Here is a 17,976-nt window from a genome sequence, read left to right as displayed (position 1 = left end):
ATACGCTACCATGGCTGTTCGTTTGTCTGTCCAGGATTTTAAATCACCTGTAGCTCGCAAACCGTTTGAACTATTGGCCTGAAATTTGGAATACATATACTATGTGACTTCTGCTATCCGCTTTCGGGGTGATGATTAACCTCCAAGATTATTCCTCTTTTTATTTTTATTTTATTTTCTTGTAGAATCAACTCTCAGCAGCGGCCAGCAGGGCGGCCATGCAGCGCATGCGTACGGGCGCCTTTCTCATTCCCAAACACCTTCGCCATTACTTCCCCTGCCTCTTCAAATCTTAAATCATTTTTCAGGCAGATTGAAGACTTAAGTGCCAGCATTAGTGAAAAATTAAAGAAAACATACTTTGTAATTGCAACACAAACACTGACTTAATCAGTTTTATTGCGAAAAGAAGAGAAGAAGTGGGCCGCTAGGGTGGAGAAAAGAAGAGCTGCTCAGGAAGCAGCAAGTGCATCAACCTCTGAGCAAGCAAATGCTAAACATAGAGACAAAGAGCATGAAAACTATGAATGATCAAGTCGAGTGTATTCACTGCACGTTATCGTGCAGCGCGCCGTTACTGGTATATACATAATATATGTGAGCTTGGGAGTCAACATCAGGGTTTGTTTTATGATAATTCCACCCTAGTTCAAGAGTTGACACTGTTGCGTAATGCTTCTCCTCTCCTTTCTTCCGCAGACCTGACGAGCAGCGATGGAAAGATGACATCACTTCTGTGTTCCAGTCTCCTGATCCTGCCTCTTCCATCTTGCACACCTCTTAACCAGCTCCACCACCATCTTGCCTTCACCCTAGTTGTAGACTTGCATCTGTGAAGATATTTCTCAAGTTAAATGTTAACATCATGTTTGTTATTTTGTTTTAGTCATACCAGTTTTGCTAAAGGGTGCCCCAAATCTTAATCTTTGTCTTTTCATTCACTATGGAAACACTCAGGGTCGTCTAAGGGAGCCATCTTCGACAGCACATCTCGTGGTCTCGCCGCGACAGTGGAGCCTCATTTTGCTCTGGGTTTTGCTGTATTTCTTAGGAATCTATCGGTGCAAGGACCCCACTCCTGGTACCATGTGACGTGTGAGTCCCTGTCTTGCACCCCAAAACATGAGGCTGAGTCTCAGTACTTTTCCGCATGAAAACAGGAACAGCATGGTTATTTATTGTAGCAGAATCTACCTACCTAATTCTCCTAAACACAGACACAGCAACCAGTCAAGGTCGTGGCCAGGTTAGTGGCCAGGTAATCCTTTTTCCTGCATTTATAATGTTCCTTGCATCACCTATCGACAGCAAGCAATTATACTGTGCCCGTGATCGACTCAGATCTGCTTTTCTTGCGAGCCGCTTCCGCAATGGGAGCCCGCGGTTGCTCCGGAAACTGATAAACTCGTCTTCCATATGATACGTCAGCGCATCCGCCATATTGCGAGTGCCATTTAAATTAATACAGGTAGATGTGGAAACTGGGTTTTCTGATGAAAAAACAATAACATTTAAAACAGTATCGTTTACATACAACAGATTTTGGTGAATCGTTTAAATGCAATTATCTATATCCATGTATACACTAATAATGCCAATTATTAAATAATAATAATTCCTCCCATATAAGTAACATTTCTCAGACTGCCTTCTTCCATCTCCGAGACATTTCTAGACTTCGTCCTGTTCTTACGCAACACAGTACTGAAGTATTGGTTAATGCCCTAGTCACCTCACGTATACATTACTGTAATGCTTTTCTATCTGGCATCCCACAAAAACGTATCCATCGCTTACAACTTCTTCTAAATTCTGCTGCCAGGATAATAACCAGCTGTTCTAAATCCACTGAACATATTACACCTATTCTCTCTCAACTTCACTGGCTCCCTGTTAACTACAGAATACAAAACTAAATACTGCTCTGAACATTTAAAGCTCTCCACAACCTTGATCCCCCCTACCTCACTGATCTCCTCCAGACTTACACTTACTTTCTGTACCACACATCAAACTCTATTCTATGTGAGCTCGAGAGTCTCTCCTAGTGCTCCTCAACTCTGGAATTCTCTTCCATCTCATATACGTCAGCTCGATTCAATAATACATTTTAAAACTGTCCTCAAAACGTACCTTTTCAAACTGGCGTACCAATTGTGGATTTTGCAATGTTACTGCCAGTTATCTTTGTTGTTTTGCTAATTTTTACTTTTTGATTTATCATTCTCGTTTTAAATTTACTAATGTTGTTTAATTTTATTGTAAGGTGACCTTGAATGCTAAGAAAGGCGCCTATTAAATAAAATGTATTATTATTATTATTATTAATTATTGAGACGAAAACTTGACCAATGTCTAAAAGTCAAAATAGTAAGACTGCAACTGGCAGTCTGGTCTTTCTTTTAAGAGTGAAATGATATACTCAATGACAAAAACAAACCAGTTTATTGTATACAAATTGGCTTAACAATTTCTGAAAACACTTCACACATTCCTCTCTCAATCTCTCTCTCTCTCACACACACACAATGTGGTTACTTACATATATGCAGGATAAGATCTAAAATCCTTGAAACAGAACTGTCTTACATAGCTTTTTCCGTGTGTTGCCACTCTGTAATTTGAGAGTATTCAGTCTGGCAATATGGTGCAGCCTTAGTTTTTGGAAGACAGGCACAACTAAAGACATGAGAATGAAAAGATGGTTGTCAATTTCAAACTGTGTTTCCTCAATGTGCTCCTTGAGAAAAAACATATTATCTGAACCAATCGCAGCCAGAACAAACTGATTGATCAAAGATACACTGACAGCTTGCCTTAGTGTCGACTGTTGGATAACATGCTCAGCTACTTTAACCACCTTGACTGTACCCTAAGAAGGAATCATCAAACCTCCTTTGTTTTTTAATGTGAGCAAGTGGTAGCTTTGATCATATGATGCCGGTAGAGCATCTGTTACCAAAGAAGCAAGGCACACATCACAGGACAGCTTTCTCAAAATCCTGTCTAAAGGCCACCTCCCACTGCTTCCTGAGGTGGATTTCTTTGGGAAACCTTCAAAGTTTGAGAAATGTTAACAGCTAACAACAATCTACATCGTTAGTAATTAAATACGTTTAGCAAAAACATTGTCTGGAGGCTCATTTGGGCACATAAATCCATAGCTTCGCTAGATTAGCCTGGTGTAGCCAATGTTAAGATTATAAAACATGATTTTCTAATGGCCAAATATAACCAAACCAATTGTTCAGCCTTACCTATGAAATGTAATCCCCCAGGGATGCGTGAGGCATCTTTATCCTTTACTAAACTCCGCAGCAGTGCCACTCGCAATATGGTGGTGATGTTGACGTACGATGCTGCTGGTCATGTGGTGTCTAGTAATTCTATGTCTATGGTAGTGACAAGGACAAACTGCTAATACACTATCTATTCTCAAGGTTTAGTCATACAAATTCACAGGACTGCAAGACACAGTGACCCCTTGTGGCTCCTCATTTCATTACATCCCCAAATCTAAATTTTTCATTAATGATGGTATTACCTCTTAAAAGTATTGGCCAGCCTGATTTCAGCGCTGTGAAATTTAGAAGACTAGTATCTTTTAGTTAAACTTTCTAATGGTATCTTATTATAGAAAAGAGCTAAAATACATCACCCCAGGTTGGCAGTTCTTTTTGCCTAGTTCCATCATTAACTTACCTTCTGGATGTTATCTAAACTTACAATAATTCTTGTGACATGTAGCTCCTGTTCACCTTCATTTTCACAATTCTTCCACCATATTGTGCTACTTTTCTGAACTCTCTGCCATGACATACCTTATATTTGCTTTATGTTTAATTGAAGCAACAGTTGTTTTCCTTGTTATGTTACCATACATCACTAGAAAATTTGGTCAATATTATTTGTTTGTAAAAGTACCTTTACCTTACAGGTTTATAAAATTAGTCAGAAAATATAATTATTTAGACATTAAATTTAGCTGTTCGCCTATTATAAAGACACAATGTTCGTCTGACATGAATTCAGCCCCATATAGGTTCACATGGTTCATATATCAAACAGTTTGTGTATTTTGCATGGTGTACAGACTCCTTCAAAAATAACTTTTCATATCTAGTTAGTTTTTATTGTGCATGATGGAGGAAGCTCATCCTTAAAAAGGTAACAAGGAGACAAGGAGCAAGGTAAAGCAGAATAATTTACGCTGGAGAAATTACCAAAAAAAGAAATGACTAAAATAGCACATCCAAAAATGCTCAGCTAAAGTCAAAGTGATAAAGAAAGGCAAAAAGATCATAGGGAGCAATCAAAATCAAAAAAAGTCTGAATTAGCGAAAGTCACCCTAATACTCACAACGGTGCTGGTTTTCCTGCAGCTAATGTGGTTACATTGTACACCTAAAAAGAAGTTCATGGTGGATATATCATGTTTCTGCCAGGGTTATGTCTGAAGTTTATTTTGTGTTCATTTTTGTCAATCCTTTTGTTATCAGTTAAATATAATTGTGTATATTATGTAATAAATTCTGTTTTTGGTTTGGTTTTGTTTTTGGTGTATACATGTAATAGTATAAATTTTATTTTTGTTGTATTGTTTATTATTTATTTTGTATTATGTTAATATTTATAATTTATTTATTTGTCTGTCTGTCCTGTCTTTTTTATGTAGAGCCAAAGGAAGCAGGGCCACCTGATAATAGTATTTAAAAGGAAGTTAATCTGGAGCTTTGGCATTGCTTTTTCTTTTTCTAGTCCTTTTCTTGTAATTTTGCTACTCTTTTTGTATGTGTATTTTCTAGCTGCAACCCCTGCTTCATTTTAGAGACTGTTTATGATTTGAGTTCACTTGATTTGTTTGGCTTTGCATAACGATTCTTTTTTTGCTCCTTTTATCTCACTTGACTTTTATTCTTATCTGAATATTTAAAAAATATTCTTTGGATATCAAATTTGTTTTCTTTGTCAATTGGCACAGAGTTTATGGAAGTTTTTTCTCGTCTTCTCCTTAAAGGGCATTTTTGAACTTCAAAAGTCTTTGATTCACTTCTGGGCTGATCCAGGCCTTAAGCCTACCCTTTGTGTTGGGGTCGGGCTGCCTGGGGTGAGGCCACTCCAGTAAACTCCACCTGAAGCAAGGACAGGTCTGACATTTTCAGTGTTTTTTGTTTTTTTTTTTTTTTGCATGTGTGCTCCCCATTTAGTGCAGTATCTCTAAACTCTCTAAACTGGTGCTTTGGGAAACATGCTCTTTGATATGCTGGTGTCCTCTCCGGGGTTTGAATTCTGCCTTTTACCTGATGCTACCTGACTACAGTTCTGTATCCTACAACTCTGTAATGAGATAACAAATGTATGAAACAAAAGAAAATATTTTGTTTAGTTGTACAGTTTGTAAGACAGAAGTACTTATTGTAGGATTTCCAGCCGCACTGCAATCTGGGATCATTTTTTGGTAGTTACTTCTATACTCAAAACATATTTCAAGTTGGTTGTTTTAGGACTGTTTAGTCTATGGCTTTATCATCAGCGTACATTCTTTGTTACTATTGAAAAAAAATGCTTCTTTTAATTAGGTCCTAGGTCACAGAGAGGTAAGCTGACATCTTTTCATTCAGCAGATGACATACTGTATTATTCAAGAGTGCATTTATGAGTACCTTACGTAAATTTTGGGCCCTCTTCCTTCATGCTTTATAGACCATGATTTCAGGATCCAGTTGGCCTGTTAGAGATACCACCTAGAGACAAAATTAAGTGCTAGTGTGGCGTGAAGTTCAGCAGGGGGCTGAGCAAGTCTAACCTAGTGGTGCTCCATTGGAGGTCATGGGGGTTGTAGGTTTTCACCACAGCTAATCTCTTAATCAGCAGATGATGTCTGCTTCTTAGTGGGCACCTTCTTTAATTACGCTTCTCATGTACTGCTGTTTGCACTCCCTGGGAGAATTTCAAACTACCTTGCAGTGACTGGTTTGCTTTAGATAAAATGAAATGACGTCACAATTCAATCTGTTTTGTTCCTTTGATGTATTAAGGATGCTCTTTCTTAGTATATATGCTAAAAAGGTGCAAAAGAGAAATTACATTGTAATTCCATCTGTTCATTCTCGGCCCTATCTATTTATTGACATTTTAATTCTAAATTCTTGAAGGAAGTAAAATTGGTCAGAATTTAACACAGCAGATTGAGGGGACTCAGTCAATCATAAAATTTAAATTATGCCTGAAGCTTCTGTGATGCATTTCTGTCCTGCTATTCATTAAGTGAATTATTTTTAAACAGACCCTTTTTGCAGCTCTTTTCTGCAAACTCCCATTTATATATTTTTTTCTTTATGCATGATTGTCTCTGGGTACTTTATCTTATATTTGTAAAATGTTGTTATCTACATTCTGTTGTTTTCCTTTATATTGCATTCTGGTGTGCCTTGTGTATGCAACTATATAAAACTCTGATTGTGTTAGATTAATTGATGTTTTTTTGCATATTATGAGTCATGAGTTTCTCCATTAACACTTTACTGGCCATTTTTCTGATGTTTTACTTGGTCAGACTACACACTGTTTCTTGCCTTTGCTTTCTGCCTGGTCAAAGTAACACACACACAAATAAAGAGTCTAATTGGCATTACTCTCCCGTGAAAGGACTTGTGCAATGGAGAAGTGGTAAAGGTGTCAAGTCTCTGGCTTCACACATCCCAGAAGGGCCTTCACATATGGATAGCATGACGTGTAGAATCTGTTTAGCGCTGGATCAGTGGCTGCCACTGGCAATCAAGCTGCCGACAGAAAAACAGGGAACATCACGTTCTGCACTGATGCCTCTCTGGTGTGAGAAGGAAATGACTTTTCACAATTTTATTTATTATATATATATATATATATATATATATATATATATATATATATATATATATATATATATATATTGTGATATGCACCATTTGTCAAAGCCTTCTTGCGTCAACAGTTTTGGGTAATTCAGTAGTGCTTAGTGGACTGTTTTCTGCCGTCTGACACTTACATAACTTGAAATGTGACAAGAAGGCGTATCCTGTGAATTCATAATTATTTTTTTATCATGTACATTCTGTACATGGACGAAAAAGATACACACTGAGCAGGACTCTTTGCAGCTTTTTTGTTATGCCCACTTTGGTGTTTCTAACTATGGGAGAGTTGCTGAATCCTGAACATGATTTTTACAGACTTTATAGCTGCATTAAGGAATGAGAGAATCTTTTCAGGTTGAACAATTTTGTATTTTAGAAAAAACCACCATTGACAATTATGCACCCTAATTAAATACAAACTGAACTGCTGCGTGTCCTATCAGCAGTCCTGCTGTCAGGGCTTTAGGGATGACATCAATGCCATAAAATGCTGGGACATCTTGTCCTATATTCACTTTATGACTGTGCATTCTTCTATCACTCTGTCTCCATGACTGGCTCTTTTTCTCCACTTCACTCCAGTCTTTCCATGCTGCTCTTAGTCCTCCACATTAGGACAACTAATTGCACAAAATCACCCCTTTTACAACCACTTAATGTCAATTGTGGGTACCAGACTGCCTGTGTAGTGCAGAGATGGAGCTCTTCTGCACTTTGCTAATTTTAGCATATACAAATTTCTCATTCTGGGATTCTAGGATTTCTGTACCGGAGAGAATATTAGTATTCATCCAACCATCTATTTCTTCATTCTTAAATCACTGTCTATCCTTTCTACCTTTCATCCAACCATCCATTCATTTTCTGAGTTCACTTTTGTAAATCATAGTTTTGGGTTCTAAGACTGTCACAGCATGGATCGAAACCCAGAATGGGATGTCAGTCTATCACTGTGAACATTCACAAATACATCCTTCGTTTGCTCATATAAATCCAATTTTAAGTTGTCAGTCAAGTTAACCTGCATATCTCTGAACTAGAGAAGGAACCCAAGCAAGCAAAGAGATAACTGCCACACAGAAGGCAGCTACAATCAGTGTGACCTTTGTCATTTACAACACAAAACAATGACACAGTAGAACAAACCAAATGAATTCTTGATTTCTGCTTTTAGCGTTATATATCCCTAAAAGCTACAAAGATCATCGACAGTATTTCTTTACCAAGAATACTTTAAAGAGATGCATAATTAACATTAGTTTATCTTGGCTTGAGTGTTCATCAGTCTTATTTCTTACTAGCAAAATACCTGTGCTTTGCAGCAGAGAAGTAGTGTGTTAAAGAAGTAATGAAAAAGAAAAGGAAACATTTTGAAAATAACGTAACATGATTGTCAATGTAATTGTTTTGTCACTGTTATGAGTGTTGCTGTCATATATATATGTATGTACACACACACACACACACACATATAAACATATATATACACGTACACACATATACATATACACGTATATATTGTGATGGATGGCCGGCTTCATATTCCGGCCCTCACCCCCAGGCCGCCAGGAGGAGCTCTCCTGGGAGCATGGACGGGTCTGAATTCCAGCAGGGCCTCATGGACTATGTAGTTTTTATGTGCAGCCCTGCTGGATACCTTGGACACCACTGGGAGTCGCTGTCGGGAGGCCAGTAGACTCATTTGTGCCATCTATTTACCCTACCCTACTATTTATAAGTAATTTTTATTTAGTCGACAGAAGTATGTTTGGTAGGAATGTAAGTTGAATTTAGTTATCACTTCATAAATTTTTCTTCACCATAGAAATTTAAAGACTAAATTCAACTTACATTCCTACCAAAGATATTTCTGTCAACTAAATAGAACCTACTTATATCCAAGTAGAACTTGAAAAGATCTACTTTTTCGAATCTGATCATACATTTCAGATTGACTTGACGCGCACTACATCGAGCCCACGTGCTATTGTGCTCTCACCTGCCTGCCTCAATAAGTCACCGTCGCTTTGCTCTTACTTTTTTTTACTTCTCGGGAATCGAACCTCGGACGTCTTTGCTAGAGGCGAAGAAATTTTTCTTGTATTCCCGAAACTTCTGGGGCTCGAGGAGCGCGACAAATATCAGGTTTTCGTGGTCTTGAAATCTGGTCTGTGTCTGGCAAATAATATTGTCCAGAATCCTGCCATGGAGTTGGCCGTAGTGTGCGCAAGGATCTTGTGCTCGGAGCGCTTGCGGTGCGTTCAATGGCCTCGTAGAGTTTCTCATATCGGCTTCTATCCAATCAATGGGTCTGAATACAGTAACTTTGCCATACGCCTGCTAGAGGGCCCTACTGACACCAACTCAAAATCTGATTGGTTGAAGCAACAGGTTAATCGACATTTATTCTGTGTTAGAGTGCCTGCACAACGGATTGTTAGGGCCTCTCTGCCTGGCAACAAATGTGATTGGTTAAATGCTTTAATACGAAAATACATGCCTGGAAGCAGCACAACCATCGGAAAAGCTATGAAAGGAAGCAGACAGATTATTTGGAATTATTTAATAAGTATTCATAGTCAAAATATAATTAACATCAGTTTGTGATTCAGATATTTTTACTTATGAATATGCTAAGCACAGTCCTTGACCCGTGAATATTTACCTTATATGGGCAGGCACTCGATTACGTGGGAGGCGTGATGATGTGAGACGCAACTCCGCCTCCCACGGCCATCGAGCTGCAGTCTATTGTAGTATATGGACGAAAATAGGTTCCAGTTATGACCATTACGTGTAGAATTTCGAAATGAAACCTGCCCAACTTTTGTAAGTAAGCTGTAAGGAATGAACCTGACAAATTTCAGTCTTCTACCTACACAGGAAGTTGGACAATTAGTGATGAGTGAGTGAGTGAGTCAGTCAGTCAGTCAGTCAGTGAGTCAGTCAGTGAGTATAGATCTGCCTTTTATTAGTATAGATGGGACAAATTACTACCAATTCCATAGCACTACTGCTTCATCCATAAATAATTAGATTGCTGGGTGAGCCTCCTTTGAGTCGTTTCACTTTTAACCCTTTACATTCTAATCAAAATTGGTTTCCAATGCCAATTTCTTTTTGCATATAGGCTGGTTTTGGGGTAGACATACACTGCTGGGGCAGATGGCAGAATAAGGTTGCAGTATATAGACTACGGCTGTTTATGCATCTTTGGCTACAAATCTGCTATGCTCTGCTAAGCAGAGTCGTCAGTGCTGAGATTTTCAGAGCAGAGTTCAACATTTGTGTGCCTTTCTGAGGGTTAGGATCAGGCTTAACTAGTCACTAGTCTGTAAAGCTATATAGCCATGAGATCAATTCTGAACTTTGGCAAAACTGCTCCAAGAACTCATTTCATTCAGCACTGACACTTACACCAACATCTTTGACTCAGTGATTAAGTAATGGATTCTCACTTCAGATGGCCAAGGATTTTCCCTTTGTTAGTTTTTCTGATTATTTGGCTCCTTACCTCTGGGCTTTGTCTTGCCAGTTAGGTCTTTGTGTCGGGTAATTTTTCAGTAGTAAATTAGTTCTGTTGCTAATCTTGGCTGTGCCTTCAATCAATTTGGTGCCCATTTCCTCTGACTGATGAGGAAATCTATTAGGAAATATTGAAAGGTTCTTCCCATTATCATTTAAGTCATTTTTAATGCCCACAGTATCCTATTCCCTAGTGTCTATTTAGATCTTTTTTCTGGGAAGGTGCTATACTGAATTGTCTCCTGAGCTCCATTTATACAGTACCTTTGATTTTTTGTGTTACAGCCAGAGTTTTCTCCCAGGCTTGTATTTCATTATTTTATTGTTATTTTTATTGTTTCTGAACGATTATAATGCTTACTTTAATGTTTTTTTCTACTATGTTTGTAATTATGTAATAATTATGTAATGTTCAGCCGTTCCATGGGCTTTTTGTATTAAGCCGCAGAAGGCGGGGCCACCCTGGTGTTCCTATTCTCAATCCTCCAATAGGAAAGAAACCAGAAGTGGTGTAATGTAGTGTAAATGAGTTAATAGTAAGTGTTGTTTTTTGTGCTTTTCCTGTTTTTTTTTTTTATTATTTCTGCTCTTGCTAACAGATTATGTATTAGAATTTGTTTTCTTTGATGGCCTTTTTAGGTACATTTAGAGAGCCAGCACAAAAAAAAATATGAAAGAGACAGGCAGCTAGGTTTAAGGGGCAACACGAACTGAAAACTTCAGAAACAGACAGAATATTGATACAAAACCAATACACTTGATCTTCTGGCTAACGAACATCATTTATTTTGAAACGATGTTTGGAAGTGAGTAAACATACAATTTGTTCTTAAATAAAGTAGTTGTGATGTAAATCCTTGATTCAGGTATGTTATGTAAATCAAAATCTATGTTACCTGAAGGACTTAGCAGAAAATGGTAATGTCATCAAAACACAACACCCTGAAATAGAAGAAAATTGCTAAAACTAATCAATAATAAATCAAATCACAAGAATCCTGACAGGTTTAATTTAAACAAACGTTCTTACAAACAATACCTACTGATTAATTAGTTTAGTCTTTAGTTTCTCTACATTTTTTGTTTGTTTCTGCAAGACAACAGTGTCAATGTTCCTTTTATCACAAAAACCCCAAAACAACAACATCTGCTCTCTTGCTTTGCAGTAGCAAATACCATCCAGGTCAGTGCTGAATAATATTTCTTTTTTTCTTTGGAGTGTATGTTGTTTAGGATTATGAAATTAAGTATTATAATATTTACAAGTTCCTTATGACATACATTTTCCTAGTGACATAAAACAACTAAATCAGGTAGATGAATAACAAAAAAGAGTCTTTGTTTAAAGACACTTCCATTTGCAGAGACAAAAACTAGGCCCAGCTACAGTGCGTGATTTAGCCGTGCTAAGCTCCCCTCACCCAATATCATGTTCAGCACCTCATCCATGCCTTCAAGTATATTGTTAGTTTTTGGATTTTTGAGACTTTACTACAACATGCCTACCTAGTATTTCAGATGCCCCCCTTAACATTTTCATGTGGAGCAAGGTCTAACGAAATCTGTTTTGTTAATTTGCATTTATCAGAAACTACGGTTTAGACTTTGTGGGATTTAGTAGGTGCAATGCCCGAACTGTACTTGGACTGACTGTACTGGAAGATTCACAGAGGGAATGAGAAAGACACCTGAATGGACACGACTGCCTCATTTCAATCTGAGTAGTCTTCTGTATTTGAGTTATAAGCTAATTCCAGTATGTCAACTGCAGAATAAAGGACATGTAACTGCATTGCTTAGGTGTGCCTGGTAACAGGTCACCGTGGGCAAAAGGACAATCAAATTTGTAACCATGTGTGACGGTCTGGGTTACCTCCATGTTTCCATTTGCCTTTGGAGAGCTTCTTGAACCTTGATCGTTGACAGTAATAACCGACATGAGCCCAGCAAATAAGGACACACACATACATCATGGGGTAGGTGCAAAAGTGAATAGTGCTTATTTAAAACAATTCTAAATTCAAACAGTGTCCAAATAAATAGTGCAGGGCATCCATCAAATAACAACAACATTTATTTGTATTGAACATTTTCATAGAAATGATGTAGCTCAAAGTGATTTACAAGATGAAGAAAAGAAAAAATATATAAAAATTAGGCAATTTTAATTAACAAAGAATAAAGTAAGGTCTGATGGAAGGGAGGACAGAAAAAACAAAAAAAAACACTCCAGATGGCTGGAGAAAAAAACAAAATCTGCAGGGGTTCCAAGGCCACAAGACCACCCAGACCCCAATAGACATTTGACCTAACATAAATGATCTCAATCAATTCTTCACATGGAAGAATTAGATGATGATGGTTATGTGGACCTCTGGCCTTTAACACCAGAGCCTATGAAAAAACTTGTAGATCCGTCCCACCTTAAATCGCTTCTTAAATCTGTTCACACCTCTCCGCCAGCGTCCTTTGTCATTTAAATGTGCTGACAAAGGCAAGCTGCTAGCAGCCGGCTATTCCATCCCCCCACCGACTTAGACCATGCACAAACTTCTCCCAGCTCATACCTTGATTGATTATCTGGGAGTGGAGTTTTAGAGTGGAAGTAATAGATTGTTATTTGGAACACACACATTTCATGTGTGTTCCGTTTCTACAGTAATCTGTGTAAACACATTGTTAAAACAGAAACGTTTTCATATTTTAATAATAAATGTTAAAAAATGTAGGCATAAACTATAAAATGTGTGATGCCTGAAGTCCACACATCAAGTAAACACTTTCACAAAAGCTTCAAGAATGATACAACAGCTTCCACAGCTTAGCGGTAAGATTTACAGATTCAGAGCGCAGCAGGCTTGCTCTGCCTCAAAGACCCGAGTTTGATTCCCCGTTGGGGAGAAATTGTTGCATTTTTTTTCTTTTTAATCTCAAGTGGACATAAAATTTATAACTTGGTATGCACTGTCAGTTAATGAGATCGTTATATTTTCATGTGGGGTGCTCCTTTTAAAATATCTTTTAACAATTGAGACTTTAACAGAGAATAACTGTTATTACATTTATTAAATGTTACAAAATGTAGGCATAAACTATAAACATCAAATAAACACTTTTACAAAAGGTTCAAGAATGAAACAACAGCTTCAGTGGTGTTAAGATTTGCTGACTCAGAGTACAGCAGACTTGCCGTGCCTCAGAGACCTGAGTTTGATTCACCGCTGGGGAGAAAATGTTTTTTTTTTCTTTTTAATCTTCACCACTCTGCCTGCCTGAACTCCCTGTCTATCTATATAGTAATAACAGTAATTTTATTATTATATAGCAGCTTCCCTGTCTGCCTATCATATAGTGCCTTTCCTTCCTATCTATCTATCCCCTTAGCTGTTTTTATATATATCTATTATACAGTGCCTATGGGGTCTCACACAGGCAATTACAATGATTTTTGGAATATATAAAGTCATTCCTGAATATATAAAGGCAGCATTGGAATATATAAAGTTATTCCTGAATATATAAAGTCAATGTTGGAATATAAAAGGTCATTCCCGAATATATAAAGTCAAAACTTGAATATATAAAGTTAGCGTCAGAATATATAAAGTCACTGCTGGAATATATAACCTCATTCCTGAATATATAAATTTAAAGTCAGATTATATTGATATTGATTGAAACGACTCAGGCACATTGTTAATAAACTCAATGAGTTCCTAATACAATGTAATGAACTAAGTTAACAAAAACATCTTCAGAAAAATATTTTAAAAAAAAACCACTGTTCATTTAATTCATTCAAAATGATGGACGTGCCCGGCATTTTGAACACTATATTTATTTATTCTTTTTGTATGGGCACATTTTTGGATGAACCTCACAAGCCTGATCGACTCAGAGTGGCTTCTGTCGAAGTTTACTTATCACTATAGTGTACGAGTGAAATGACAAGCACGGAAATTTGATATTTTCAGGAATATTTTTATATATTCCAACGCTGACTTTATACATTCAAAAATGAGTTTATATATTCCGACACTGAGTTTATATAATCAGGCTTGATTTTATATAGAGAGACAGACAGGCAGAGAAGTCACTAGATATATAAATAAACAGGGAAGGCACATATACTGAAAGAAAAAAAAAGATCAACATGTTGTTGATCTTGCTGCACTGAATAAGCTTACGCGCTCTCACCCACCGATCTGACTCTAAGTAACAGCCCAAGTACAGACGCAAACCAAGTGTAATCAAGAGTCCCTGGTTCAAACCCCACTCATTTGATGTTTTCAGTAGTAAGCTGCTCTTTTTGTTAATATTATACAGTACACACATACACTTAGGGTTTGCGTCTGTACTTGTGCTGTTACTTAGAGTCAGATCGGGGGGGTGGTTGGATGTGCATGTGCGTTGTGCAGCAGGATCAACACACATGTTGATCTACTTTTTTTTTTCAGTACATGTGTCTTCCCTGTTTATTTATATATCTAGTGACTTCTCTGCTTGTCTGTCTCTCTATTACGCAGTGCTCTGTCTGTCTGTGAGCTATGGATCTTAAAAATAACAGTTATAAGGACACTTGTTCATGTTAATTGCAGTCTCAATTGTTAAAAAATATTTTAAAAGGAGCATCCCCCATGAAAATATAACAATGTCATAAACTGACAGTGCATACCAATTTATAAATTTTATGTCCACTTCAGATTAAAAAGAAAAAAAATGTAACAATTTCTCCCCAACATGGAATAGAACTCAGGTCTTTGAGGCACAGCAAACCTATTGCCTTCTCAGTCAGTAAATCTTACCACTAAGCCATGGAAGCAGTTGTATCATTCTTGAACCTTTTGTGAAAATGTTTATTTGATGTTTGGACTTCAGGCTTTCACACATTTTATAGTTTATGCCTACATTTTGAAACATTTATTACTAAAATATGAAAAAGTTTCTGTTTTAACAATGTGTTTACACAGATTACTGTAGAAACGGAACACACATGAAATGCATGTGTTCCAAATAATGATCTATTAGTTCTACTCTAAAACTCCACTTCACTCCCAGATAATCAATCAAGGCATGAGCTGGGAGAAGTTCATGCACGTTCTAAGTCGGTGGGGGAATGGAATAGCCGGCTGCTTGCAGCTTGTCTTTATCTACACATTCACACGACAAAGGACGCTGGCGGAGAGGTGTAATGGGATTTAAGGTGGGCCAGATCTATGAGTTTTTTCGTAGGCTCTGGTAATTCTAGTGTTAATCCATCAATGTAGGGACTGCACGGTGCTTTGATCAGATGGAGCTGGTGCAGATCACCACCATAGAACAATGGAATAAGAACAGTAGAGAAAGTAGGGGTTAGTATGGATTTGAAAAAAAAAATGAAATGCATGTACAGTGCATAAAAATATACTGTATATAGTGGATAATTAATTTAGTTTTTCTCCATTTTACGCTCAACTCTCTGGCATGTATTCTTTAAATCAGACACTCTTTGGGTCTTCCATGGAGTAACAGTGCTAGAGGATTTTTTAACTGTCTTTTCAGGAGCAACTATGTCAGTGGCAGCTCTCACTTTAGTATTTAAATTTTCCACCTTACTATTTACATTATTATCACTATTGTAGTAAGCATTACAAACGGACTGGTTGCTTAAAATGTTTGTAAACTTTGAAGTTGCAGAAGAATCAAAGAAGTGTTTCTTAACAATATGCTTCTCATTAATTTTATCTATCAATATTTCTATATTAAATAGTAAAAGAATATGGTCTGAAAAACCAATATCCACGATCTGCCTCACATCAACCTTTTATCCTTTAGTAATCACTAAATCCAATGTGTGCCCTCCTTTGTGTGTTGGCTGATTAACATGCTGGCTCAGATCAAAAGAGTGCAGGAAGTTCATGAATTTGCTTACGGGTCACACTGATTATCAATAAATTATTGATAAATAATTAATCCAATAAAAATGGTGCAAAAGTTGAGGTTAAAATCACTCAATAATTAATCTATAAAATCAAGAATTCTCAAAGGCTGGAAACTTCTCTTTACAATCTAGTCCCAAGTGCATTCCTTTAAAATTGACATCTTCTCTGCTTACCCCGTTCGGGATCCTACAGGCTTAGTATACGTCCTGCTGACAGACACAGCCCACTTTCTGTCCCAGGTTCGGGTCCCTACTCTCCATGGCACCAACCAGGGTGCTGCAGCAAACCTCATTTCTTCCTAGGCTCAGGTCCTTGTAGCTGGGCACTCCAAACCTCCTCTCTCTGACTTGCTCAGACTTATGCAGAGAGTCGTTTAACCAGCAGATCACTCCGCACTCTCCGAAGATTTGATCAGCAAGAGTGACCCTTTTCAGCCCCTGAGCATCTGCCTCACGCTCCTTCAAGGGGCTCTAGTCATGGCTACCTGCCCCCATCTCCCACACTGGCTCTCTCCAATTCCTGCCTTTCTTTCCATCCTTTAACCTCCACTCTCTTTTTTCATATTTTCACCCTCATCTCATCTAAGGCCATATGTTATGGAAATTAAGCTAAAGTGTATTCCTGAGTAATTATCTGATTATTTAGTGGTGAGCTGCCTTAGATTGCTAGGGCATCATCTGGACAGATCTAAGGAACCCAGATGGGTATTGAGGGTGTTGCAGTAACACTGAGTTGATGCCTCTGTTATAGAAAAGTTTAACTTTCACCTAGGAATGAGTTTTTCCTGCGTTATTGGAATGTCAGAAACATGCTGACTGAATGGATTCTGCCCAAGACCTCTGTTAAGGAGGTGGCTGCAAAGAATTTAGGTTGAAATGTAGTTTCATGTGAAAGTGTTCATTGCAATGTTTTCTAAAATGTGATTCAGTATATCGAGAAAGGCAGCAGCATCAATAGCGGAATTGAGTTTTGAAGTGTTTGCGAGGGGTCAGAAGGTCAGAAAATCAGTAAGGATGGGATGAACACTTTGAGGAACTCCATTAGCCAGGAGACATTCACCCTACTGAAGGTGCAGGAGCTGCAGCATCCTTTTGGATCCATTTTGTTGGCTCAATGTGGTAACCGAAAAGCAGTTTCCTTTCAGTGCTGAATGGCACAGCACATCACCTTTCCTAGAATAGTCTATTCTGGGGTTAAAGAAGCAAGACTCACTAATCAGAAGGATCGATAAAGATTCTATAATGACTGAAGAACAGTGAACTTATGCTGAGTCCCTCATAGTTTATGATGAAGAGTGCTATACGAATTCTGCTTTTACTGACTAACCAATAAATTCTTTCACTATAGAGAAAAAAGTTTGAGCATAGAAAATGTACTGGTGAAAAAGAAACTTTCTATAAGTGGAAACTTTAGATTGCCAGTTATGTTCTCAGCAGATACATCAGGCGGATTATGTAAGTAATTTTAGCAGGAGGATTATATCTCAGGATCAACTAAGATCCTCATGTTGAAAATAATATCAATGCAAGAGGAGCTCAATTTAAAAAAAGCCTAATCGCCATAGTAAACACTTTAAAAGGACAGTCAAATATGTTTGCAGTCATCCATATGTTCCCCACTACCAAATGGTATTT

At 37.6% G+C, this 17,976-nt stretch overlaps 1 long non-coding RNA gene across 1 annotated transcript in view; it reads left to right on the top strand.

Annotated features, from left to right (window-relative positions):
* The first annotated feature begins 1,124 nt into the window (after nucleotides 1-1,124).
* The window catches only part of LOC120531832, a 31,851-nt gene continuing 14,999 nt past the window's right edge, over nucleotides 1,125-17,976 (top strand). Inside the window, exons 1-2 of the long non-coding RNA XR_005634165.1 lie at nucleotides 1,125-1,246; nucleotides 5,018-5,147. This is a non-coding gene — a long non-coding RNA (uncharacterized LOC120531832). The remainder of the gene's footprint in view (nucleotides 1,247-5,017; nucleotides 5,148-17,976) is intronic.

The sequence above is a fragment of the Polypterus senegalus genome, chromosome 1 (genome assembly GCF_016835505.1).
Source record: "Polypterus senegalus isolate Bchr_013 chromosome 1, ASM1683550v1, whole genome shotgun sequence".
NCBI classification, from domain to species: domain Eukaryota; kingdom Metazoa; phylum Chordata; class Cladistia; order Polypteriformes; family Polypteridae; genus Polypterus; species Polypterus senegalus.
The sequence above is the reverse complement of the archived record's forward strand: the minus strand, read 5'-3'. Positions and strand labels throughout refer to the sequence as shown.